The sequence below is a fragment of the Cricetulus griseus genome, unplaced genomic scaffold, assembly GCF_003668045.3.
Source record: "Cricetulus griseus strain 17A/GY unplaced genomic scaffold, alternate assembly CriGri-PICRH-1.0 unplaced_scaffold_3, whole genome shotgun sequence".
NCBI lineage: Eukaryota > Metazoa > Chordata > Mammalia > Rodentia > Cricetidae > Cricetulus > Cricetulus griseus.
Genome location: NW_023277030.1, coordinates 2,696,699 through 2,705,463, shown reverse-complemented (window position 1 = coordinate 2,705,463; position 8,765 = coordinate 2,696,699). Strand labels below are relative to the sequence as shown.

The following is an 8,765-nucleotide window of genomic DNA, read 5'->3' as shown; positions in this document are numbered from 1 at the left end:
ATTTTTAATTGTCAAATATCTGTTTGCAATAAAAGGAATCAATACTTCCGATGCAAAGAGAAGTTTTTTTTTTTTTCAATTTTGAGTCCCATGGGCTACTTATGCAGAACAAAGCCTTGATGGGCTGGGGAGTATAGCAAAAGGGTGACTGAGACTGTCATGCTGCAGGGTGCAGACATCCCAGCACTGCCCTGGCTGGACACACAAGGACTGATTCATGAAGAATGATATGCACATGGCAGGATGATCCAAGGATCTCCCAAGATCATAATTACAAATATGTCTGGCTCTGTTGCTTAGATCCTCTATATTTGTCTGAATATATAATTGGTTGAGTAAGTGTAAACACTGTAAAAATACTCAGGAGCCTACCCTCTCTAAGAGTGATGCGACTCAGGATGGAGGAATAAAATAAGGTCTACTAAAGACAAAATGAAGGAAGAGGGCACCTGTGACCCCAGTGTATTGAGACTCTAAGAAACCATTAAAATGTGCCTAGAGGCAAATACCATGTATGTGCAATCACCTCCAACAAGAATGCTTCATTTGAACTGACCCCAAGGTTCTCATGCACATGCCACAACCCCTCACGGAATGTCCCCAGCCCTGTTTTACTCTCTGACCCTCCCCCACTGTAGAATTCTCAATGCCACATTCTGGAGCAGTTTACTTTCAAACTTTTCAAAGCTGTGGCTGGTGCTCTTGAGCCTCTGGCACATATTGGTGATCTTGGAGTGATTCCTCTGAGATTGATCAACATGGATCCTAGCAGACAGGTGTGGTTACTGTCCAAGCCTGTAGGAATAACTTCAGAAGGTAAGCCTGGAGTATCAGAGTATGGCTCCTGAGTCCCTGCCACTGGCAGTTTAAATCTGTTACTAGCAATGACTTACTGGGCAAAGGGTGTGGGTAGGAAACAGCACTGAACTTCTGTAAGGACATCTCTCCTTGGAAGCTGAAACAGCTTATGGCAGAATGAACAGAGCAATGGTGGAACTAAGTTGACACAAGGAAGCAGACTTGATCCGAAGATACAATGACAGGCCCTAGACTGGCTCTTCCTGTGTGGCAGGCAGGTCTATTAGTCACAGTTTACAGATGTGGTGGAATGGTTCACTGTGGTGTCCTAGGGAAGGTTCATGGGCAACAGTTGAGCTCTGGGTCATTTCTCCAAGTCAGTGGAACTTGTGCTATGAAATTATGCATCTCAGAAATTTAACTGGGCCACACTAGACCTTAGAAGGACAGTGCCGAGAAATGGCCAGGCAGGAAACAGCCCTGTGGGGTCCTCTCTGTGGGGATGGAGGTTACTCTATCCACTGACAGCCCAGAGTCGCTCATGCCTTCCCATGGAGGAAGGTTTCTCTATCACCAGGTAGTTGATGTGTTCAGAAGCAGAGCAGATAGGAAACGTCCAGTAACAAAGAAATGGGTTATTGCTCTCAACTTTTCCCCCTACTTGTTTTGATAAAGCTTGAGGAGAACCTTTGCAGATTCCTTGGCAGTTGAGTGTGACAGAGGTGGAGCGACAAACACACTAGGCAGACAGAGCTTAGTCAGAAGTTTTATTAGAAAATGGGGTGGGAGAAAAGAGGTAAAGAGACACAGACACAGAGACGCAGAAAGGACATAAGAGAAGAGGGAGACAGGTAAAGTCCTGTATGCCCCAAGGGAATAGTGGGAAAGACAGTGAGAAGGAGAAAGAGAGAGGGGGGAGAGACAGAGAGATCAGGAATCAGAGAGCAGAAAGACAGCAGGAAAGAGAGGGCTGGAAAGAGATCGTAAGTGGGCAGAGGTCTTTCTTTTAAAGTGGTCCTTTGCACCTGGGATGACCGCGGGTAGCACAGAGGTGGTTTTGGTTTGCCGTGCTGGGCTAGAAAGGGAGGGAGTTTGAGAGTGTGAAAGGAACACTCAGAAGGGATTGAGGTCAAAATATTTGAAAACTGCCACCTTTACAGAGGCCCTTCTGGAAACTGGCCCTCATTGATGGTGCCTTGACTTCTGCAGGCATCATTACTGTCATAGTGGTCCAGACAGAGTCACACTGATCCATCTCTATCGAGAGAGCTAGAATGCTGATGAGTTTTCATCCAGAGATTCCCAAAAGAGTCTCTCAGGTGTGGGAAAGCTGAGGGCTCCTCTGCACAGTAGCAATCAGGGAATGTTGGCTAATGGAGAGGAAGAACACTGCTGGAACAATGCTCAGCCAGATGAAATCATCAGGGAATTCCCTAGGGGACATCTGCAAACAGTACAATCTCCTCTTCCTCATGACCCTCCACAAATTACCACTTACTACCAGGACCAGAGAGCTGCCCTCTTGTTTCTCTTTATCTTTCCAGCATCTGCATTGGGACAGAACATGACTGTCAACCTCAGTGCCTCCATGTTTACATTTGCTACCCTGCCTGTTCTCCCAAATGCCCCCCAGCCAACAATCCAATTATTCTGGGAGGCCCCAGCACCCCTACTGACTGGAGGCATCTCTCCCTGGAATACTCTAGTGTTATCTGCCTTGCCTGGGATGTCTTTGGTGGCTGAAGATGGAAGTTCAACTATGGATATAGCTGTACCTCTGAATATTATGCAAGTGGGGACACCGGGCAGGACTGTACAGCCCATGCCCAATGCCAACATTGTCCTCACAGAGGAGTCCCTCAATTGTAATGTCCCTATGACCCAAGGTGGGGGTATGGGTTGCCCTGCTTCCCTCTTCATGACAGCACCTGCTGCAAATACCTTCATAAATGATCAAATTGCTTTGGACATCCAGCCCCAAGAAGGATTGTGGGTCCTGGGATCTCACCCTCCAACCACAAAGCCAGTTGTCCAGCTGATTCCTGTCAGGTCCCAAGTGAACTCAGCATCACCTTAAAAAAGGAGCAGTTGGAGAGAGTTGTCTAGCCAATGTTCAAACCAACTCCCCAGAAAACTGCTTGTCCAAACCAGACAGTGTTTATGGGAATATCCGGCAATGGCAGTATATCAAAAATCTGGTCCGGCAGCACCTGTCCCAGACTCCAGACGTGTCATCTTTCTCCTGCTTCCTCGTGTGAGTGTCACCTGTGACTGGAATGTCCTACTGGGCTCCAACATGATGAGTGTGAGGTGGCCAAGGAAGGTGCTGAAGGTGACAGAACCAACCCAGAGAGTCACACTCTGAGAAATAGAGGTGTCACACGGGGGATCCTAGAGTCCCATAAAGCTTGGGTTTGGATTTAGGGCTTATACTCCATTTGGTAGTTCTTTGCCTTAGCATTTTATCTTCTAGCATTGACCTTAGTGTTTAGAGCCCACAGCATTTCACAACCAGGATGGGCAAGAGTGCCGGATTCCAGAAAGACCTGTACATTTGTCCCTCACCCCACCATCTAAGGAATTTCTCTTAAGCCAGAAAGGCTCTAGACATTCCATGCGGAAACTTTTGGTCTCTTTGCTCCATGTTTATCCTCAGCAGTGATTTGCACCATTGCCCCAGTCATTGACCCTAGGTTTCAGGTCATTCTGTGCATTTTTGCCAGTCAGCTCAGTCATATCACCAGGTAGACTAGAAGACTGAAGCCACAGGCCCTGTTATCTCAGAGTTCTGGACACTGGAGACACAGACAAGACCTTGAAAAGCCAGTTCTTGAAGTCTCCATGGCTGTCTCACAGGACTAAAAGAAAACTTGGGGAGGCCTCTTCTCTCTTTCAATAAGAGCACTATCCCATCCTGAGAGCCCCAAATCATATCCTAAGCTTGGTTAACAACCAAGGCCTCATTTCTAATGACTTTGACTTTGATTTTGTCACCCCCAATTCCATGTTGGGAACCTAAGCCCCATGCATTCTTCCACACACAGTGATAGAAGGAGACTCACATGGCAGGCTGGAAAACAGACATAGATCTTTGCGTTGATGTGAGTTGCATGACTAGGAGTTCCTAGTAGCTGACTTTATTCTGACTCAAGTTTATAGATGCATCTTGGGATGAGTCTACTGGGTCCAAATTATTGGATTGAGTGCTTCTAATGAATTACAGTCCAGTGCTTCGGTCCCTGGCTCAGAGGAATCCTACCATGAATGTGGAGGAGGGCCTGTGGAGGGGTCTGCAGGAATGGCAGTGTACATGCAACTATGACCGGATGATTTTCTTTGAGATGGCTGAAAAGTGAGTCAATAAAATTTTGAAGCAGGGTATGTGGAGAGCTGTCAATCATGGGTGGGCCTGTTGAATCAGGATTCTGGAGGAGGGTATATATTGGGTGTACTACTCATTTGGAGCTTAGTCTGGTGAGTTGTCACCCACACATTTCAAGGAAGATTACCCAATACTTGGTCACCTGGTGGTAATCTATGAGGTCCAGGTTGCTGTTTTCACCTCCTGAAGTGCTGGGCTATCTGCCCCAGAGTCCCAGAAGCTCTGCCCTCATTGGCCATGAATATATCACTGCCTTTCTTTTGAAGGTCAGAGTGGGAAAACTGACCCATTCCAGCCCTGCCGGGTCTCCTCCAGCACTGAGGATTGTAAAATACAAACATGCTACACAAGTCTTAAGTCAACTAGCTGGTACTGAGTCACTGCTTTTTGACAGTAGAGACTACAGCATCCCAATAGGGTGGCCTCAGTTGTATCCTTATATACCTGGCATGGTTATGAACAGAAGCATGCAGAGGGGAAGGAAGCTTCTTACACATCTGAGGATATGTCTCTGGTCTTTCTGTCTTTTTTCCGTGTGATGTTTTCATGCACAAAAGCCCACAAAAAGCTCTCAGAGGGAAGAAGCAACACCTCTCAGTTTCCCTTCTACTTTCTCCTAGCATCTCCTGGGCACTTGTCTCCCAGGTCATTCCAGGTCTCCCAGCCTCAGCTTCAGCATTTCTGTATCTGGTTCAAGATCCCTGATGTACTCCATCAATCATATCTGTGGCCATATTACCAGTAAGAGTTTCTTTGTGGCTTTAGGCAAGGATAAGATAGGCCTTAAGGAAGAGTCACATGAAAGTCCTTCTGGGGCCACCTCAAGCTGATTTGATTTCCACAAATACCAAGGGAATATAATGTGCCCCAGAGCTGTGGCTATGTTCCAAAATCAGCAACTTCATGGGACTGTACCAGATCATCCCAAGAACCTGCACCTGTGATCATATTCAGTAATCTCTTGGCTGGGCCCTGGCCTCCCTCATCCTTAGGTTTACAGAATTTGAGAGTGCAGAAGAGATGGAGAATTCAAGGCTGGAGATGGAGAATTCAAGGCTGGAGATGGAGAATTCAAGGCTGGAGATGATGAGAAGTATCCAGTGCCAAGTTCTTACAAGCACAAGGCAAGATCCTCCAAGGCCCCCATCTTCTGAGGTGTTTGAGGAACCAGGTAGTAATCACATAAATTTAGGTCTCTATGCAGAGGTCAAATCAGTCAAATGGATTTTTGCGCTGAACATAGGCTTCTTCCTTCAGGTTAGGGCATTTTCTATGTAGCCTGGGGACCCTTGCAGCCCTTAGTCTTGAACTTGGTAATCACTGAGCTGGCAACCATATGATCAGGACCAGGCCACTGAGTTTGGAGAGTACCTGAAATATTGTTGGCTCCAAATGCTCTCCCACAGGACTGTCCTAGACATATAAACCCTTTGCAATGCCCCCTCTCACAGATCTTTAGGTTTGTCTTACCCTAGGCCATTGTGGTTCCTCTGAACTATGGTCTACATGGCATGGATAGGGTGGAACTGAACCCTATCTATGTATCATCATGTTCTCCTCTCTCCTAGCATGCAACTCCATGAAGACTGGTCCCAAGACAGACCCTGCCTGCCTCCCAGTACTCAGACACACACAATTATGAAAGACTGAGGCACCCATGGAAATTCTACCTGAAGATGTGCAGGAGTACATGGATATTATGGACTGGAGGGACAGGCTTCCACAGTCATTCACAGGAGTGCCCACAGAAAAGGAGAAAAAGGAGAACAGTGGGCCGGAGCAGGAAGGAGATGACTTCTACTCAGATGCAGGAGTCCTGAACTACATTGATGAGCTGTGCTCCCAGAAACACTTCGTTGAGCAAGTGAGCTGCACGTGGAGCCTTGGTGCTGGCCAAATTATGAATTTTGCATCCCAGTCCTTGTAAGTGAGCCTGCTTACCTACCTTCAGGGCTCTCTCTATGTCTCTCATTCTGTGTCTCTGTCTGTCTGTCTGTCTGTCTGTCTGTCTGTCTGTCTGTCTATCTCTCGTGTGTGTATGTGTGTGTGTGTGTGTGTGTGTGTGTGTGTGTGTGTGTGTGTGTGCGCGGGGGGGTTGGTTGTCATCATGACTTTGCAGCAACATAGAACTCCCTGTCCCCGGTACTCACTCCTAATCCTTTTGTTTATAGGTGGAGGACATAATAAACCCTAAATTTGTGTCAGAAATCCTATCTTCCAAACCAGAGATGGACATATTGTCTCTAATGAAGGAGCTGGAGTATGAGGAAGAACTCAGTGTTGAGCAGGTAGATAGGGAAGGGTGAACATAAGGGACAACAAGAAAGAAGTAATTGGTAGGCAAGAGGCAAGCAGACACCAGGCAGACTGGATACTTAGAGACATTAGGCAAACTGGATAGGGTATGGAGGACCCCAAATAGAGTGGTGTGCTGAGAGTCACCAGGTGGACAGGACACTGCTCATAAGAACCATGTGACCTACAGGAAGTCAAGGCATCCTGCTTGGGTCTTCAACAAGAAGGGGATGCAGGTATGGACATGGGGAGGAGGTGAAGTGTATAGCTGCAAGGAACCAAGAATGTCAGCAAGCAGACACTTGGTTTCTGACACTCAGAGACAGTTGACTATCCCCTTAGCTACCTCCACCCAAAAGTTTTGCCCCCTGGAGCAACACTTCCAGACTTGGGTGAGTCTTATATGCCCATTTCCTCCTGCAGCAACTGGAGGAGTACTGCCCGGCTTTGAAGAAGAAATGCTGTAAGAGGGCACCTCTGAATCTCGGTGCCCCTCAGATACTTTCCAATGCTTCTGTACCAACTGTCTGCCAAGGCACAAAGAGAGATGACCATGGTCCCCAAAGAGGGGACAGTTCAGAGAAAGGTTCCTCACCGGTGCCTTCTTTAGATCATCAGTGTCCTGGAGCTACCAATGAAGAAATATGGGGGCCTAGGCTAACTGACTTCCAAAGTTGTCAGTGTTTACACTCACTGGGAGATGTTGGGTCCACTGCTGTTCCCTATGGCAGAGGAGCCCATCCCCAAAGCCCAGGGTCCAGATGTGCAATGAGCCTCAGAGGAGTTTCTGCTATGGAGGAGTTCCAGGAGTCACTGGGCAGAACCATTGAGGACAAGGAAGAGCTCCCCAGCTTGTCCTTCCTTCTGTGGTCCCACTAGAGGCTGGTGTCATGGAAACTGTCTGGCTACTAGAGCCCCTATACAGGTCTCTCTGACTCTGCTAGTATCCCCAAACCCTTATCTCAAAGATAAATTGCCACAGTACTGGTCCATCTTAAACTGACAAATCAAATAAGCGAGCTCTCATTGGAGGCTTGACTCCAATGGGTAAGACGTCCAAATCAGGGCTTTGTCATGGGATGTTTGAAGGGCCACTCTCAGCCCTGGAGCTCACTCACCCCTTGCAGGCACAGAAGAAGAAGTTTGAGTCACTAGGCAACTGGAAGAGATAGAAGACTCACTGATCCCCCTGTGTGATGTCCCCTCAAAGCAGGCAGAGTTTCACTCTGCCTCTACCAGGCATCCCAATACCAAAAATGAAATAGAAAACACACTGAGCTCATGCTCACTCAGGGCTGTTCCAGCTGGTGCTAAGTTCTAGGAGGCTAGAAGCACTGGACAATAAAGCCAGGGATGAGGTTTGAGGCAAGGAGTGGGAGGGTATTATCACTTTAGATGTTTGTAAGTTACAGTGAATAAATGTAGTTTTGTTGAATATAGTGCTAGAGCAATATCTTAGGTTTTCTATTTCTGAGAAGAGATACCATGACCACAGCAACTCTTGTAAAGGAAAACAATTAAATATCTTGCCTACACTTCAGAGGTTCAGACCATTATCATCATGGCAGAATGCAGGCAGACATGGTGTTGGAGAATGAACTAAGAGTTTGACATCCTGATCTACAGGGAACAGGAAAGGAAATGTCTCACTGTGCATGACATGAGTATATATGTGACCTCAAAGCCCACCTCCACAGTGACACAATTCCTCCAACAAGGCCATATATCCTGACAGTGCCCCTCCATTTGGGGGTCATTTTCTTTCAAGCTACCACAGGCTGCTACTTACATTCTGATGTCTGCACTCCTACAAGGAGTGAGGAGATAGTGAGGGAAAACCTGGAGATGCTGCACTCTAGGGGGCATAGGTGCAGACCAAGGTCTTTCTCTAGATTTACTGTCTAAACTTGGGAGCATGCAGCAGACTGACAGCCCCCAGAATCACAGGCCTTGCCCTCTCACAAAGCCTCACTGCTTACAGGGACTACTTGGAACACATGACTATTATCTGTGTCCTCAAAAACTTTCACAGCCTGCAGCCCTGTGGACCATTACCCAGCTTCTAGAATTACCCTAGCAATTTAATTTTTCTGCAATAACTCAGGGAGAATTTTCTTTTCCCATAAAGACATTGGTGGCAAGACTAATCCAGTCCTCAGCAAGCCAGGGACTTACTGAGTGTATGGATGGCTCTAGGAAAAGTCCTGGCATTTAGAGAGAGGGGGCATTGCCGGCTGGGGGAATGTTCAGCCAGCTCTCATCTTATACGTCTACAAACAGCATGCTCTCT

At 47.2% G+C, this 8,765-nt stretch overlaps 1 non-coding gene across 1 annotated transcript; it reads left to right on the top strand.

Annotated features, from left to right (window-relative positions):
* The first annotated feature begins 758 nt into the window (after nucleotides 1-758).
* LOC100757750 lies at nucleotides 759-7,647 on the top strand. The gene is made up of 8 exons (XR_003488313.1): nucleotides 759-816; nucleotides 2,343-3,052; nucleotides 4,022-4,150; nucleotides 5,173-5,214; nucleotides 5,257-5,351; nucleotides 5,749-6,044; nucleotides 6,352-6,468; nucleotides 6,899-7,647. It is a non-coding gene; the product is annotated as an NUT family member 2 (transcript).
* Nucleotides 7,648-8,765: the final 1,118 nt, after the last annotated feature.